The sequence below is a fragment of the Talpa occidentalis genome, unplaced genomic scaffold, assembly GCF_014898055.3.
Source record: "Talpa occidentalis isolate TD23 unplaced genomic scaffold, MPIMG_talOcc4v2.1, whole genome shotgun sequence".
Classification (NCBI taxonomy): Eukaryota; Metazoa; Chordata; class Mammalia; order Eulipotyphla; family Talpidae; genus Talpa; species Talpa occidentalis.
The window spans coordinates 17,328,730-17,346,596 of NW_026555331.1; the positions used below are offsets into that span (position 1 = coordinate 17,328,730).

Consider the following 17,867-nt stretch of genomic DNA (forward strand, 5'->3'; position numbering starts at 1 on the left):
TGATCACAGCTGAGAGATTTTTAACCTGCCTGAAAAATACTATAGATGGATTTTCCAGGAATGTTAACCTAGACTTGAAAACAATGTCTGATTTATAAGTAATAGTTTCTTTTTTCTCTTTAGCCACAGTGTGATGCAAAAAATAAGAAGCAGAATGTGTGTGTGTGTGTGTGTGTGTGTGTGTGTGTGTGTGTGTGTGTGTGTAGCAGTAGTAGTGTTTGGGTACTGGAAAAGCAATTTCAAATTATTGATGGGAGAAGGAAGTACCTGCAAAACTTGACCTTGGTCTGATTGTTTACAGATGTGATAGGCAAACTCATTATTGATAAAGTGGAAGAACTGGCAAAGTTTATTAGATAAGAAAATGCAACAGTCAGGAGTATAAACATAAGTAGTCTAAACTGCTTATGAAGAGCTCTGGATAATTCTTAAAAAACATGTTCTTGTTCCCTATCTGAAAAGCACCCTTACCTGGATTTTTAACCATTTCAGTGCTGCTGACTGGGTTGTTATTGTTGCTTCTGTTTTCCATATATCTTTTCTTTTTTAAGATTTATTTATTTATTCATACAAGAACTGGGTTGAAGGCCAGAGGTGCAGGGGGTGAGAGGATTCATCAGAGACAGAATGGGGAACAGAACAGGCAGACTGACTGAAATACACTGCTGAGGGGGGCAGCGGGTGAGCCTCAGGTCTGAGGCGTCATGTGGGCTGCTCCCTGGCCAGCTGGAATCAAACTTGTGCTGCAGAAGCAGCAGGTAGCTTCACAATGCTGTGCTTAACCCCTTGCACCACCAGGGAAGTCCTGCTTCCCATACATCTTAATAGCTAGTGTAATATTGAGAGTTCACTTCCAGCTAGGTGCTGTGCTAAGTGATTGATGGAGATCAAGATGTTTCAGCCATTAGAGGTGTGTAGTCATTATCACCTCCATTTTACATATGAGGATGCTAAACTATATATGACTTAAGAAACTTATCCAACATCCAGAACATATAAGAAGCAAAGGCTGTATTGAGACAAGGCTCTCTGACTCCAGAAAGTATGCTTACCATCACCACAAAGCCAAGTTTTCTCCACCTCAAAGCTGTGGAAGATGCTTGCTTACTGAGAACTATCCAAATGGTCTCCAGCTTTCAGTGCTCCAGCCATGGCTTCCATGCCTTCCAGGAGATCTTGGTAGGTGTCTGTGTATTTTCAGACCAAACGTGGGGTGAAACTGTAGGTGGGGAGCCAAAGAGAAGATGAATTTAACAAATGCAGACTTTCCCTCCCTGAGAACGGTGCTTCTGGCTAAGGCTGTGATGTTTATTAGCAGTAGAGGCAAAGATCTGCTTTGCTGGTGAGTTTTATAACAGTCAAAGGACTGTGTCTGTGTTTTTTTTCCTATTTCTGAGAAGATCAAATGCCTGGTTATAGGATTTATGTGAATGAAATGTAAGATCAGGTGCAGAGTAGACCCAGATGCTCTAACGCCTCCTGTATGTGTCATCATATGGAAAATCACCTTGGTCTCTTGATGATCCAGGTAATGACTCTTCTTTCCTTCCTTCAATTCAGGTTTTGTTTCTTCTTTGCTTTCCCTGAATGCAGCACTTGCACTAGGGTGAAAAATCACCAGCGATTTCTCAGTAGTAAAACATTTGGAGGGAAAGACAACTTTGACATTTTTTAAAGATCTGGGTACTTTTTAGGATTTTTTTTGGTTGCATGCCACAGAAAAATAAACACAAATGATCCAGTGACTCAATGATGGTACTAAGTCATCAGTTTCCTTTCTTTTTGCTCTGCTTTGCCTTGTAAGGGTATGATACCTTGATACCTTTTTTTTTTTTTTTTTTGCAGGTAATGTACTTAGTTTATTCTTTCTGAATTTGTTATATCCTGTCAATTCTTATATTTATTTAAATTTTAAAAATTTATTTATATATTTTACATCATTGTTCATTTTTAAACAATGTTTGCTTTCTTTTCTTCAGTGTAGTCCCCATAGAATTTCCACCACAGGGCCTCCCTTGGTGGCGCAGAGGTTGAGCTCTGGGCTGTGAAGCTGCCTGCAGCCTCTGCAGCGCCGGTTCAATCCCCGGCCACCAGGCGAGGGTCCCACATGGCACACAGGCTTCTCCTGCCGCCCGCTGCTCCCCTCAGCAGTGTACTTTGGTCCTTCTGTCTGCTCTGCTCCCTGCTCTGGCTCTGGTGAATTCTTTTTTTTTTTTTTTTTTTTTTAATTTTCTAGAGGCATGTCTTATTTATTTATCTATTTGTTTGTTTGTTTGTTTGGTTTATACATGCACTGGGTACAGTCAGAAGCCGGGAGGGTGAGAGAATTCACCAGAGCCAGAGCAGGGAGCAGAACAGGCAGAAGGACCGAAGTACACTGCTGAGGGGAGCAGCGGGCGGCAGGAGAGGTCTGCGCGCCATGTGGGACCCTCCTTCGGTGGCCGGGAGCAGCCGGGGATCGAACTGGCGCCGCAGAGGCCGCGGGCAGCTTCGCAACCCAGCGCTCAACCGCTGCGCCACCTGGGAGGCCCTGGCTCTGGTGAATTCTCTCACCCTCCCACGCTTCTGACTGTACCCAGTGCTTGTATAAATAAATAAATAAATAAATCTTTAAAAAAAAATAATTTCCACCACAAATTCACTCGTGCACCATTGCCACAGTCCCCTGTGTTCCTTCCTCCCTCCTTTCCAATCCCTCCCTGTTCCTGCAGGATGTCTCTGGTTTATAATTGTTTGTTGTTGTTTGTTTTATTGTGTTTTGTATTGTTATTATTCTTCTAAGGGTTGATAACCTTATAAAGTGTTCTTATAATTTTAGATGGTTTCTGGTAGCAATTCAGGTCAACTATCTTCTTGTTTACATCCAGGAGAGAGAGAGGGAATCTTTTCTCCACTGTCAACCTGAAGTCCTCTGCTTAATTATTTTTTTAAAGATTTGTTTTTATTTATGCATATGAGAACTGGGGTGTAGGTCAGAGGTGGGGGTGGTGGTGATGAGAGGATTCACCAGAGACAGAGTGGGGAGCAGAACAGGCAGATCTACTGAAATATACTGCTGAGGGGAGCAGTGGGTGAGACACAGGAAAGGTCTGCTGTGCCATGTGGGTCATCTCCCTGGCCAGGGATCACACTCAGTCTGCAGTGGCTGGCAATACCTTGATAGTGCTGAGACCAATCCTCTCACCCACTCTGCACTCTGGCCTACACCCCAGCTCTTGTATAATAAATAAATAAATCTTTAAATAGATAGATAGATAGATAAATAAATAAACAAAACAGTCCATATAATCCTGTCTGTCCTTCATTCTATTTGGTTCAGGATTGAACAGGTAGCTTGGTATCTAAGTCAAGCTGGAGGTGCATTCTTCGGCAATCACTGTTTCATGGTGGTTGCCAGTGCGTGGTCTGCAGCTGTGTAGTCCAGTTCAGGAGGCACGACCAAATATTGATACAACCACCTATTCACTAATTTTTAAATTCTAGGTCCCATGGAGAAATACATATTCATAAGAAAATTACACTATTTTAAACAAATCTAATCCTATTTGCAAAGTTCATGGATAGAATTTTCTTTTAGCTTTTTTTCTTATAAAATTTTCCTAAATGATAGTTTTCACTTCTCTAAAGATAATCATGACTTCAGGATAAGCTACCACCTGCTATAAGAGACTGAGTGCCTCTAGTGTGGGGATTAGTGGTTTTCTTGTAAACTCTGAGCTTTTTTTGCAGCACACAACATAGAAAGCAGTTTCAACATGCTGGCAGGTTGATTTATTTGAAGACTCTTAAGGAGGAGGTTGTGAAAAAAAAAAAAACCCTTTGAAAACTGAAGCAGTCATGTCATCTATAGATTTTAGATTTTCAAATGCAGATATGTCCTTAATGATATATTGGAGACATTTTTCTCAATATATTAACTATGTTTTTGACACAAATGGCCTGGAATCCTGTAGAAAAAAAAACAGAACATGATTTGCACCATGGATATAAACTCCAGAGCATCAAATAAATGTGCAAGTTTTCACTTTGTAAGATTTCACTCAATAATGAATATTACTCCATTTCATATGGAGTTTATGTTAGCCATTTGGCCAACTTCAGTAGAGGCAGAGTGGAGTCAATCTATAAAAAACTTAAGTTGGACAAAGCTGATAATAGCAGAAATGTGGGAGTATTAGAACTGAAGGATTGAAGGGTTTGATGGTTAGACCTAAGATAGTCAATAATGGTCTAAGTTAAAATAGCTTGCCTGAAAGACTTTTGACAATAATTCCTACAGAAACTAGCTAAATGTCTTCAATCTTGGGTCAGCTCAGGGCTCATAGCATTGACATGGCTCAGAGGAACTTGCTTGATTACCAGGGGCCTTTCTTCAGTCTCACATTTATTTAAAGCACCAACCTCCTATTTCCTCCATGGATACCATCTTACTTCTGTCCTGCATTTTGTTAGGAACAGGAAAATGGAGTTGCTATAAATCCCCTGAGAATGGACAAGATTTTTTGATGTGGAAGAGCCTGATTTTGAAATTGGTAGGCTCCTAGAAGCAAATATTTTCAGACTAAAACTGGTTGATATATTTGCATGGATTTTTCTATTTTCTTTGGTTTCTCCTAAGGCAAGGTCTGGAGGCTGGTGATTTGAAGAGGAATAAAGACTTATGTGAGAAAACATTGGGTTTAAAAACTGTTCCATGCGGTTCACAATGTGTTTTAGACATTCAGTAGGAAAAAGTGTGGACTTAATCATAATAGTGTGCTTTGGAAAAGGTTTTTGTCAGCAGAAAACACCAAGGAGTAGACAGGGCTTGTGAGGTATAACCTTAAATGATTATGTGCAAAGATTGTTCTCCCCAGAGATTTCCAAGGAGAAAACAGACTGACTAAAGAGGCTGATTGTGGTGGCAAAAATGGATTAGGGTGTGAAGGATGTGTAAAGACTTGGATCAGTTGCTGTGGGCTTTTAATAAGGAATTGGCTATGAATGAATACAAGGATTGTCAGTGCACAGACAGCACCCAGTAGAAATCTGGAGGTTGTAATTGCACAGAGTGAAATTCATTCAATTCAGTCATGTATGCATTCAACAATACTAAGTGTCTTCTTTGTATCAGGTACATAGAAGATGAGGAAGACTCCTCAGGGAAATTTCCACATTCAAAGAACTGTTGTAAGAATGGAACTTGGCTTATTCACTTAGTGTAATGCCTTCCAAGGTTTATCCATGCTATTGTGAATCTAAAGGTTTAGTTATACAAAACGTAGAAGTTCTAGACATCTGCTATAAACATTGTGTGTTGAATAACAATACTGTATTGTATACTAAAAAATTGTGCTTACAGAGTTAGGAAGTGCCAGACTCAAGAGTTGCATTCTAATTTGTTAGACTCTGTATTCTTCGAGATTTCTGCTGCCTAAAAAGCTTCACATGAGTTTTGTAGAACTGCAAATGAGAATGTATTTCAAGGAATAATAGCCGCCTTATATGTGTGACTCCAATGGAAGAGCACACAGCTCCCAGAAGTTAGAAGAAACCGCCAACAGATATGTGTTTGGTGAATCTTTTTCGGTAGTGGGGTGATGAAGAAATTGTAAGCCAATTCACAAAGCATTTAACCCACTTCTCATTAATTATCATCATCTACTCTAATTAGTATTTATTCCTTAATGAAATGAGATCAAATCCTTGGGTCCTATTGATGCCCCAAAGGAAGAGAATGGTTCAGGAAGATGGTATCAACTCACCCAGGGCGAGCTCTCAGGCAATGGTTGAGAGTAGCCAGGGAGCTGATTTTCTCTCCATGAAATAAGATGGCATGGGTGGAAGAAACTATCATTTATTGTTTGTTATAGCGCAGGGCTTAAGACAATGTCTCTGAAACTTGTAAAAGTCTGTTACATTATTGTTTGACAATTAAAACTGTCTTTAAAATGAAAGCTATCACACAGATTCCACAGTCTTGGTTACACACAACCTGGTCTAGTCACCTGACCAGTGACTGTCTGTGCTTCTTGATCTGTAAGATAAGATTTGCAATGTTATCACCCTCTTAAGATCATTATGAGTTACTATTTATTATCTTATTTGGATAATATATGTGTAAAGAACTTTGTAAACTGAGAAATATGCTGTGGACATCAGATTTACTGATAATGAAAGGAATTCTGTGTTCATAGAGCATTGGAGATATTTTTCATACTTTATTATTCTTATGGTTATGCTATTAAATAATATTCCATCAAAATGAAATGTAATAGGTATAATGAGGGATGAGACTTAGGTCACCCATGGAGTTTTGGTCCTGGGATATGAACACGGCTCTCTTTGGCCTCAAATCTTATGTTATTAGTAAAATATTGCCTAGAAATGGAAATAAATGTGCTGTATTATCCAAAACCTCTTCTTCTGAACCACAGAAGAATTTAAAACTGTCAATGTAATCAGCTAGAGAAAGAAGGAAAATGTCTGAGCATATGCTTATGTGTGTGTATTGGGTTTGGAAAAGAGTAAAAAGTATAAAATTAAGTTCTGCCTGGACCAGTTGACCCAGGAGTAGTTATTTTGAAGTCAAAGCTTCAGCATAGCTGTAAGTCAAATTTGGGGATCCTCCCTTTATACAAATAAGGGGATACTGGTTTGTTACTGCACCCAGGCGGGTGCAGAGTGACAAGCTCACCTGGGTTGTGTGGTAACTGATGTGGAATACCTTTGAAATAACATTTGTTCCCCTTCAACTGTTATTCTTAGTTTTTATTCTCCCAGTAAGCCACAGACTTGAGTGTTAACCTTCAATAATACAGACTAACTTGGCGATAAAATAAGGCAGACCGCTGTTGCAGATCCAATATGGAACTTATAAAATACTGATGTCAATCCTGGTCTGTTCTCTAAAGAGAGAAAAAAATGCCATTTAGGTATATTTTGCTTCTCCAGATTGTGTTTGGAAACTGGGCAACCTCTTATTTGCTCAATAGCCAAGGTTACAGGAGCTGGAAGCCCACAGCCACAGCGGCAGGCAGCATTAGCTGACCAGCTTTCTTCTTTACAGTTCTCTAAACTCCACCCTCTTTCCTATGAGGCTATCCTACATAGAGACTTACTTCTCACCATTTGGTCACTTTCATGAAGTTGAAGCGACCAATGGCTTTTGGTTAGTCCTCATTGGACTCACTGTTGCAAATAGGAGAAAAGCAAAGGAATGTGCTAAAAAGCATTCTTGTTTGAATGTATCACAGTTCATTTATGCATTTACCTGCTGAAGGGCATCTTGGTTGCTTCCAAGTTTTGACAACGCTGAATAAAGCTGGTATAAACATCCCCATACAGATTTTTGTGTCGACATGTATTTTCTTTTCTTTCTTTTTTTTAAAGGAGAAATTATTTTTATTTTTATTTTTTAATTTTTGCATAGAAGAATGGGGGTGTAGGCTAGAGGGGTGTGTGTATGGGGGGGGTAAGAGGATTCTCCAGAGACAGAGTGGGGAGCAGAACAGGCGGATTTACTGAAATACACTGCTGAGGGGAGCAGCAGGTGACACAGGAGAGGTCTGCTGTCCTATGTGGGTTAGCTCCCTGGCTGAGGATCGAACTCACATGCTGAGGTGATAGTGCTGAGACTTAGCCCCTAGGCCACCAGGGAGGCTCTTGACGTGTATTGATATTTTCCTTTGGGTAAATAACAAGGAGCACAATTGCTGCATGGTATAAGAGTAAATTTAGTTTTGCAAGAAATCGCCACACTTTCTTCCAAAGTGGCTGTACCATTTTGTATTCCCACCAGCAATGAGTGGGTATTCCTGTCATTCATGTGCTCACCAGAATCTGATGTTGTCAGAGTTCCAGAGTTTGAACATTCACATGCAAGTGTAGTGGTACCTCTTTTTTGTTAAAACAACTTATTTGAAGGGGCCTCCCTGGTGGCGCAGGGTTTAAGTCTCAGCGCTATCAAACTATAGTCAGCCACTGCGGCCTGAGTTCGATCCCAATGCTGGAAGCCAACTCACATGGTGCAGCAGACCTTTCCTGTCTTGCCCACTGCTTCCCTCAGTAGTGTATTTCAGTAAATCCACCTGTTCTGCTCCCCACTCTGTCTCTGGTGAATCCTCTCACCCTTGTACCTCTGGCCTATACCCCAGTTCTTGTATGGATAAATAAATAAAAATAAATCTTAAAAAAATCATATATTTGAAAAAAAAGTTTCACTGGGTCACCCCCACATATTCTTCAGGGAGTCTGGGGGGTGGGGAAGTCCTAAGAATTCTCTTTTCTAGTATGTCTCTGAGAGAGTTTGATGCAAGCAAGGGTGGGTCCTTGAGAATTGGTGGGATAAATAACATAAACAGAAAAAGATATAGATGTACAGATCAAACCCATTCAAATCCAGCTACTGGGTCAGAAAGTGTGAAAACACCTAGATTTTGCTGATATTACTAATACTTAACAAACCTCCAGGGAGAGTTATTAACATAATATGGATTCACCCTATGACATATATACACTCAGTTTTGTTTTTGTTTTTTTCAGACAAGTAAACTAAAACCCAGTGATTTAAATACGTTTCCCAAGAATGAATGAAAACTAGTTTTCAGATTTCTGGCCCATCTGACATCTAAATCCAGCCTCCTTTCTCCATGTCAGATTTACTCCCTCACCATTCCCCTACGCCTGTAATGCGAATGACCCAGGAAAAACACCTCAAAGTCAACTTTTTCCACATCTTTCTTACATGTATTTTTCTTTGCTAGATTTTCCCTGTCAGTGGCTTACTAGACTCGGCAGCTCCCCTGGGATACTTGTTTGGGGCTGGAAGTGTAATGGTGACACCAGCATGTGCTTGGATTAACTCTGGAGGTACGGCCCTGGATCATTCAGGTCAGCTTAACAGGCTCTTTGGCTAGCACAGGCATCTTTGGGCTTGGTGTTTCCAAGCTGAGGAAGGAAATGGCATGAAGTTCAAAGGGAGCTCTTGCATGGCATGTGTCCACGAGTGTGGACCATTTACTAGCTGTTTAATAGTTGTGAATTAATCTCAAATATACTTGGAGGCCAGAACTAGCTGCAAGCGTGGGAACAGCCTGCTTCCACCCTGTTTCCTGGAAAATTTAGAACATTTCTCAGTGCCGGATCAGAAGTTTAGGGTCAATTTGGGGGTTATGGCTATTTTCAAAGCTTTAAACAGACCCAAGTCTGTTCTTGGGTCTTTCCTTGATCAAATTAGTGTTATTTTTCACACGACCCATATACTTTATAAATAATTCTTTTAAACTTACATGTTATTCATGTTTCTATCCTATAAAGAGTTTAAAAAACTCAACTGAGGTATAATTTACATACAACTAAAGCACCTTAAAAAGTGAGATTTTGCAAATGTGAACACCCATGTAACTGATGTCATATTTGGAGTTGCTGAGTTTGGAGAGCAGGGTCCTTGGGTTCACTCTGGGAAAGGTTTCACCAGAACTCCCCTCTCAGTGGCCCTGGCAAGTTGGGGAAAAGAGGCACCTGCATAGGCACAGGTGGGCAGAAGGATGGCTGCCTGTCCCGTGCAGCAGCAGAGACTGCACTGATATAGACTTCCCTTTGGGAGGGGCTCCTTCCTTCCTGGAGTGGTTTGTTTGTTGTTGACTTTGAATAAAATATGTTGAATTTGATACTTACCTGGCAGGGGAGATACTATGATCACGAAGGTGGTTTTCCCAGGGCAAGGCTTATCCATTACACTCCGGATATGCTGACCCCTGAGATTTCCCCAAATGTGGGAAACTCGACTGCATAATTTGTGGTAGTGGGGGACTGCGTTTGCGCTCTTCCCTGAAAAAAAAGAAAGAAAAGGAAAGGAAAAAAACATATGTTGAATCTGGAAGGGGCCAAATTTCTACAATGGCCCTAATCTCCATATCTTTACCTTAAGGTCAGCGCTACTGACACCCCCTATCTATAGTATCTGACACCTGCTTGGGTCTTGCTTGTGCTTTGTGATGTGGGCTTTGGCACCTAAGGATCTTAGTGCCTATAGCCGGGTTAGTGGCTATGTTAATCCCTTCTACCTCCACCGCCAACTCTTGGCAACATGTGAGCCAGGTTTTGGTCTTGTGGAGCCTCTTTTCCAGTTTTTCTGTCCTTATCCTCTATCATAGCCATCAGCCTAGTTAAGATGTGTAATTTTTTCACAAACCTAGAAAGTTCTCTCATATCTTTTTGCAACCAATTCCTCCCTCTCCAGGGCACTCACTGACAGACTTTCTAGTACCTTTACTTTAGACTTGTTCAAAATTCAAATAAATCAAATTATAAAGTATATACACTTAAGTTTGGTTTCTTTTGCTTAACATACTTTTTTGAGATTCATCCATATTTTTGCATCTGGCAATAGTTCATCATTATCCTTTTCCTACTTTCAATGTAACTTATTTAATTGGAAGTTCATGAAATTTATTCTTTTCAGTTTTTATTTTGAAATAATTTAAACTTACAGAAAAGTGGCAAAAAAAATTAGAGTTCTTATACACCCATGTCCAGCTGTAATAGGGTGGTCCGTAGGGAAAGGGGTGGTTCAGGTTCCCTGGCCCACCCAAGGGAGAGTGTTGCTGACCAGGGTTGAGAAGAAGCTGGAGAGGAAAATGGAGAAAGAAGGAAGCAGGATGGAGAGCAAGGAGACCTGGAGGAGGCACATGGAGCAGGGAGACATGTGAAGAAGCTGTGCTTGCTTCTTGGTCGTGGACTGGTTGAAACAGATGTGGGTGACAGACCCATGGGGAGGTGACAATGGCAGATTTTATCTTCATTTTAATTTTGCTCTTTTTCTCCCAAACTTGTCTGACCCTTCTCTATGGGTCCCCTCTGGAAGGTGCTTTAGACTTGTGGCAAGCTTCAGGCCTTGTTTTGGGCCAATCCTTTTTGGCTGGACTTTTACTCACGAGGGGATGGGTAACTTTAGGTGCTTGATTTGGAAACTATATTCTTTGTCTTTTCTGTGTTGCACACTTATTGTATTAAAGTTCCTTTCTATTAAAGGTCTGTATGTGTTGTCTTGGTGTGATGGATGGAAGAAACTATTTAGAGCAGGCAGGATTCGGGGTGCTGGGGTGTCCCTCTCCCTGCCCTGAAACACAGCTTCTCATGCTAACATCGTTACAGAACCATGCATTCCCCTGTGACAAGTGGTGATGAGTATTTTTTCATGTACCTATTGACCAACTGTATGTCTTCCTAGAAAAGGATCTACTTAGCTTTTCTGCCCATTTTTACTTTTTATTTTGCTTTTAATTTTTTTTATAAGCATTTATTTATGCATAGAAGACCTGGGGTACAGGCCAGAGAGGTGTGGGGGGGTGAGAGGATTCACCAAAGACAGAGTGGGGAACAGAACAAGCAGATCTACTGAAACACACTGCTGAGGGAAGCAGCGGGCAAGTCAGGAGAGGTCTGCTGAGCTATGTGGGTTGCTCCCTAGCTGGCTGGGAATCAAACTTGTGCTGCAGAGGCTGTGGATTTCTTCACGGTGCTGTGTTTAACCCCTTGAGCCACTAGGGATGCCCTCTGCCCATTTTTAAATTGGTTGTTGTTTTCTTTTTTGTTGATTTGCATGAGTTATTTGTAGATCCTTGATATTAGTCCTTTGTCAGATGTATGGTGCACAAGTGTTTTCTCCCAATGAATAGGGTTTCTTTTCCTTCCTTCCTATCTTTTTTTTTTTTTTTTGATATTTTCTTTTGCTGTGCAGAAGCCTTTTAGTGTGCTTAGCGTATTTTGGCTTTTTTTCCTTTGTTGTTGGATTGAAGTTCCCAAAGACATCATTGAAGCCTATGACGTGACTCTTTCCTGCTATGTGTTTTATGGTTCTGTTAGGGGGAAAAGGATGTCCTAAAGCTAATTCCATACAGGCTTTGTGGACTCCACCCCCACCCCAGGCCAAAGCCAAAGACACTGGGAACTCCAAATCCCATCACCACCAAAGGGAAGGTGGCTGAGACCTGAGGGTGGGGTTAAGCAGCCAAGTTGGTATAAAGGCAGACACGTGGGCTTTGGGGAGGTCCCCCATTTTGGCTCTCCGCCAGCTCGCAGCATCCAGCCACCTCTGAGAGTGCTTTTTGGGTTTCCAGGTCGGCGGATCGGGTAGGACGCATTAAAGACTTTATTTCCCTATTTTCTCCCTGAGTTGGGTTGCTCTCTGGCTAGCCGGGGATCGAACTCGTGCTGCCGTGGCTGCCGACAGCTTTATAGGTTGCGTCTTAACCCCTTGCACCACCAGGGAGGTCCTATATTACTCACCTCTTTTAAAATGTAAGAATCTGGGGGGGCAAACAGGGAATGAACACAAGGGAATATGGTGATGGTTTACCGGTGATACGATGATGGGCGAACTATGGAGATTACAACAAAGTAAGACATTTTTTAAAATTAATTAAGAATAATAAAGAAAATGTATGAATCTGTTTATCTTTTTTTCGCCATAGGTTATGAACAGACTAGAGAGAGATATGTACTGTTCTTAACCTTTTCTATACTTTTGAATCCTAGGGCAAGTTAGGGATAATTAGGCAGCCTCAAGGACAGTGCAGGGACTTCGGGAGAGTTAAGGAAGTCTCCAAAGATAAGGACAACAAATTCCAAAGGGGACTAATCAAACACCCCAGGACTTATGACATTAGGGACTTACTTTATGACCTTAGGGTTAACAAGACATTCCAAATAGAGGACAATAAAGAAAAAAAAGAGAAGTTCTGAGACACAGAGATTTAGTTCTGAGTGCAGAGACATTTAGGCAGTGAGTGAGACCACCCAGAACTAACCAATCACAAATGACTGGTGGAGCTTTAGAATAATGAGGGAAAGAAGACACGACTCCACTTTGGCTTCCTTGCCCCTCCCTGGCCTGGTTTCGTGGCCTGGGAGTCCCGCTTTATTTCTGTTCCTTTTCTCCTCAATAAACTTTTTCTTTCTCTAAACAAACCTGCCTCTTCTCGCTTGCTTGCTTGAGAGTCTACGAAGTTCCTGCTGTGGCTTCGTGAGACACCAACACATTGGGTCTAGTGGCTGGGGCTCAGCGCTGCCCCTGCAGCCTGGGATAGTTCCTGGCTGGGAGACTAGGCGTGAAAACCTACAATTCTGGTATCACTTTCACACTAACATGGTGCCTGGCTCTTAATAAATAATAAATAATTCACCTGAGGGGAGACATCCTATATTATAAAAAGATAGGCAAGGATGTTTAAAAACAAACGAGCAGAAAATGTTGGCTAACATTTTCTATCTTCAATTTTTTTTTAATCAAACTGTTGGATATTTGGAGATGCTTGTATTATGAATAATTTACAAAAGATAGAGGAAATATGGGGAGTGTTCTTCTTTGGAGTTATGACAAATATGACTATTTGTGAAAGGATTCCTGCGTGGTTTGATGAATGGAGATAAGGACTAAGAAATCTACATGTTAGTTTTTTTTGAAAAATCATGGCTAAACAAATGTGAGGCCAAAAAAGCTGACTTTTGCTCTGAAATAAATCACTTGAAATTATACCAAGTGTATGTAACTATGACTCCTCCTAGTGGCCATTTTATGCCAGAGCAAAGAAAAAGATGGATTGGATCTCTGAAATGCAGATTGCAACACTCTTTGTGTTCTTTTTTTTTTTTTTTAAAGATGTATATATTTATGCATACAAGGGCTGCAGTACAGGCCAGAGGTCTGTGTGTGCGGGGGGTGGGGGAGTGTGTGGTGAGAGGATTCACCAGATGTTGTGCCCAAGGTCAGCAGACTCGGTGAGTATAGCCTCCAAGAACCCAAAGACAGCTGATGCAAAAACAAAACTGAGTTTATTTCAGACTCAAGTCTGGGTGAACGGCACCTACCAATGCAGTGGCAGGTCCTGAGAGCCCCAAACAAAGGAAGCAGGGGTCTTTTAATAAGGTTAAATTATGCTGGCAGTTACTCATTGGCTACAAGGATGCGTTTTCCAACTTTGCCCGGCTATCATTCTAAGCTGACTGGCCAGGCCAAGATGCAGCTCCAACCTGCAGCTCCAATTACAGCAAGTTCGCTCTCATTGGTGACCAGAGAGTAAGGGTGGAGTGAGGGTCCAAACTATCTCTGGAATGCAGTCTTTTCCCAGCAAAACCTAAAATTCTAAAATGGCAGTTACACAAAGCAATGGCTAAGAATACTTATGCTTGGTTCCACACCAGAGACGGAGTGGGGAACAGAAGAGGCAGAGTGACTGAAATACACTGCTGAGGGGAGCAGCCAGCAAGACAGGAGAGGTCTGCTGCACCATGGCCATGTGGGTTGCTCCCCGGCCAGCAGGGGACCAGGATCAAACTCGTGCTGCAGAGGCTGCGGATTGCTTCATAGTGCTGTGCTTAACCCCTTGTGCCACCAGGGACCCCAGACTGCCCCATACTCTTTAAGTGAAAGTTGCCCATGTAGAAACACAAGAAAATTTCCCTTTCCCATTAAAACATCTCAATTAACCAAGGAACATAAAATTGGCTGATGAGATAAAACCCACTTCCTTAAAAAATTTATACATACCAAAATCTTTTTTTCACCAACAAATTACTTGCTGACTGACAAAGTTGGTTTCCTCATGATCCCTGCTCTCAAAGAACTCAGAATATGGGAGTAATGCATACATTGCACAAAAATGATGGCTCATTGGAATACGCTTAATAATATGGGTTTGCACAAAATCCAGAAGAGGTGAGGTTGAGAATGGTGTTAAGAGGAAGTTACTTTTTTTAAAAATGCATTTTAAGTATTGATTTTTTATTATTTGTTATTTTAAATGTGGAACCGAGTTGTTACGCGCTTGACCATTGTATCGCCATTTTGTGTGTAACCACCATTTTAGAATTTTTCTTAGCTATAAGTTTAGGTCTCCTGGAAAATGATGCAACATTCTTGTACTATGTCTCATCCTCGCCTCATCCTGGACACCCAGTGAGGACAGCCTCAGACCACTCTGGCGTCCAATGAAAAGAAGGCAACTTAAATAAGGAGAGACTGATATCTTTGTCCAATCAATTTGAACTCGGAGCGCGCCCGCACCAAAAATGCCTTTTAGTAGCCAATGAGTAATTGCCAGCTTGTTTCAAAATTTAAGCCTGCTTGTAAACCTATAAATACCCTCTGTTTCCCCGGTTCGGGGCTCTGGATATCCGCCACTGCGTCAGTGTGTGTGGTGGGCCCAGACTCGAGCCTGCAATAAACTCCCTTTTGTTCTTGCAGCAGTTGTCCTTGATCTCTTGGGGAACGGTTGTTTGATCTTTAGGCACAACATTAAATATTCATTGAGTGCACACAGCTTTAATAGTTATGCTGAACAGTATTCATTCACAAATGAATGAGTCACAAATCATTTCAACATATCGCAACCTTAAAGATCATCATTAGAAAACTTCTGTTTTACATTATTATTCAAAATTATTCAGCAGTTAGTGTCCTTTGAATTGTATTTAATAATTTAAAAATATACTTCTCATTTTAATTTTTAAAAAAATATTCTGTGTAACTTGCAAGTTACTACTTTAGAATATCATACCTAACGTTTCTTAAAAGGAATAAAATACCATGAGAACTTCCATTTACTTTTAAATTATTATTTTCAGGGCCTCCCCAGTGGCACAGCAGTTGAGCACTGGGTTGCAAAGCTGCCCACAGTCTCTGCAGCACCAGTTCGATCCCTGGCCACCAGGTGAGGGTCCCACATGGCGCGCAGACCTCTCCTGCCTGCTCTGCTCTCCCTTCTGGCTCTGGTGAATTCTCTCACCCTCCCACACTTCTAACTGTACCCAGTGCTTGTATAAATAAATAAATAAATCTTTAAATTATTATTTTCAGTACTTGATAATGTGTCAGCATAAACACACCTATTAAAAATACTAAAATAAGTATAAGACAAATTATAGCTGAGTTATTGCTTTATAATAGATTTATTAGGGTGGGAAAAATCCATAATGGTTGCTAAAAATCCATAATGGTTGCTTCTGCTTTTGTACATTTATTAATGTGGTTGATGTTATTTGGAGTAAATTAAGAGTGCTTCTCTATTAAACGTACAGATAAGGCCATTTTACAATGGTGCCTGTTAAAAAGTTATCTTTGTGAAAAAAGAAATAATTGTTAGGGGGAAAAGGATGTCCTAAAGCTAATTCCATACAGGCTTTGTGGACTCCACCCCCACCCCAGGCCAAAGCCAAAGACACTGGGAACTCCAAATCCCATCACCACCAAAGGGAGGTGGCTGGGACCTGAGGGTGGGGTTCAGCAGCCAGGTTGGTATAAAGCCAGACATGTGGTCTTTGGAGGGGTCCCCCATTTTGACCCTCCGCCAGCTCGCAGCGTCCAGCCAGCTCTGAGAGTGCCTTTGGGTTTCCAGGTCGACGGATCGGGTAGGACGCATTAAAGACTTTATTTCCCTATTTTCTCCCTGAGTTGTACATTTTCCTTATTTCCTTTTCCCTTGTAAATACACCTTTTATGAACCTTTTGTGTGTGCCTGCAGTGGAGTATTAATAAGTCCCTTGTAAGTGCGCGGGTGAGGACCCACAGCCAGGCAACCCATCCAATATCGGGGCTGCCCTATGACAGCATGTGTAAGAGGAAGTAACTTTTTATTTTTCATGCTGAAGGCCGGATATGCCTCTGTTAAGTAGAGCAATGGGGGAAGGCATTTCAGATGGATGAAGAGCAAAGCACAGAGCTTAGCTTTGTGGAGGGATGAGAGACAGAGTCTGCTCAGGCACTTGAGCATCAGTTACTGTGGGATTTTGGAGGAAGCTGGGGAAATGAGCACAGGGGTTGATGGGGTTTTGTAGAGTGCGGGGTCCTTGAGTTCACTCTGGAAATGGTTTCACCAGAGCTCCCATTTTGGTGGCACGTGGCGAGTTCCCCAGGCGAGTTTCTCCATGAGACAGAGATATTCGTTATATTTAAAGGGCAGGTTTATTAGGGAAATGGAAAGGGACGGGTTTTGCTAAGAGAGGCCTGCATGGTTGCAGGCAGTCGGCCTTGAGGAGAGCGGCCTCCTCTGAGGGAGGTCAGTGAAGAGAAGTCCTGGCAGATCACAGGCAGGCAGGAAGCTGCTGCCCTGCAGAGGGAGAGAGTTGGTGAAAGGAAGCACCTGCACAGTCACAGGTGGGCAGACTGAGCGCTGCCCCGAGCATGTGCAGAGACTGCACTGACACAGTCCTCTTCTGTTTGGGAGGGGTCACTTCTCTGTGGAGAGGCCCATTTGTTGCTGGTTTGGGATAACCAGGAAAAACCAGGAAGGGACCAGAGATTCCAGGGTGGGCCCAATCTCCATATCTTTACCCTCAGGCCTGTGTGCCACTCCCTATAGCATCTGATCCTGCTTGGGTCTCATGCCTTGTGATAAGGCCCTGGTGCCTAAGGGTCACAACCTCTACAGCTGGGTTAATGGTCATGTTATTCCCCTCAATCACCACCTCCTTGTGTGAGTCAGGTTTTAGTCTTGTGAGGCATCCTTTCCAGTTTTTCTATTCTTGTCCTCCGTCAGGGTTCAGATCATACAAAGACATGAATGGAACATAAAGCCTTTGGATCTGTGCGTTGGAAATGGGGGTTGCAGATTTGACTCTAGAGAGTAATTAGATTTTGATTTCAGCGTCAGATCTCTGGAATGAGTGTGGAGAAGACTGGAGTCATGAGTGGTAAAATCTATCATAACTGAGGAAAGAAGAAGGCATAGAGAATGGGAGAAAAATCCCAGGGACACTTTGTGCTAAGTGTCACAAAGTGAGATTTTAACAGATTTAAGAATAACAGAATGGGGCCTCCCCTGGTGGTGCAGCCGTTGAGTGCCGGGTTGCAAAGCTGCCCGCAGCCTCTGCAGCGTCTGTTCGATCTC

The 17,867-nt window shown here is 41.9% G+C and overlaps 1 non-coding gene across 1 annotated transcript; it reads left to right on the plus strand.

Annotated features, from left to right (window-relative positions):
• The first annotated feature begins 9,649 nt into the window (after positions 1-9,649).
• Positions 9,650-9,813, plus strand: LOC119251960 (U1 spliceosomal RNA). The gene has a single exon (XR_005126673.1). It is a non-coding gene; the product is annotated as a U1 spliceosomal RNA (small nuclear RNA).
• The last annotated feature ends 8,054 nt before the right edge of the window (positions 9,814-17,867 follow it).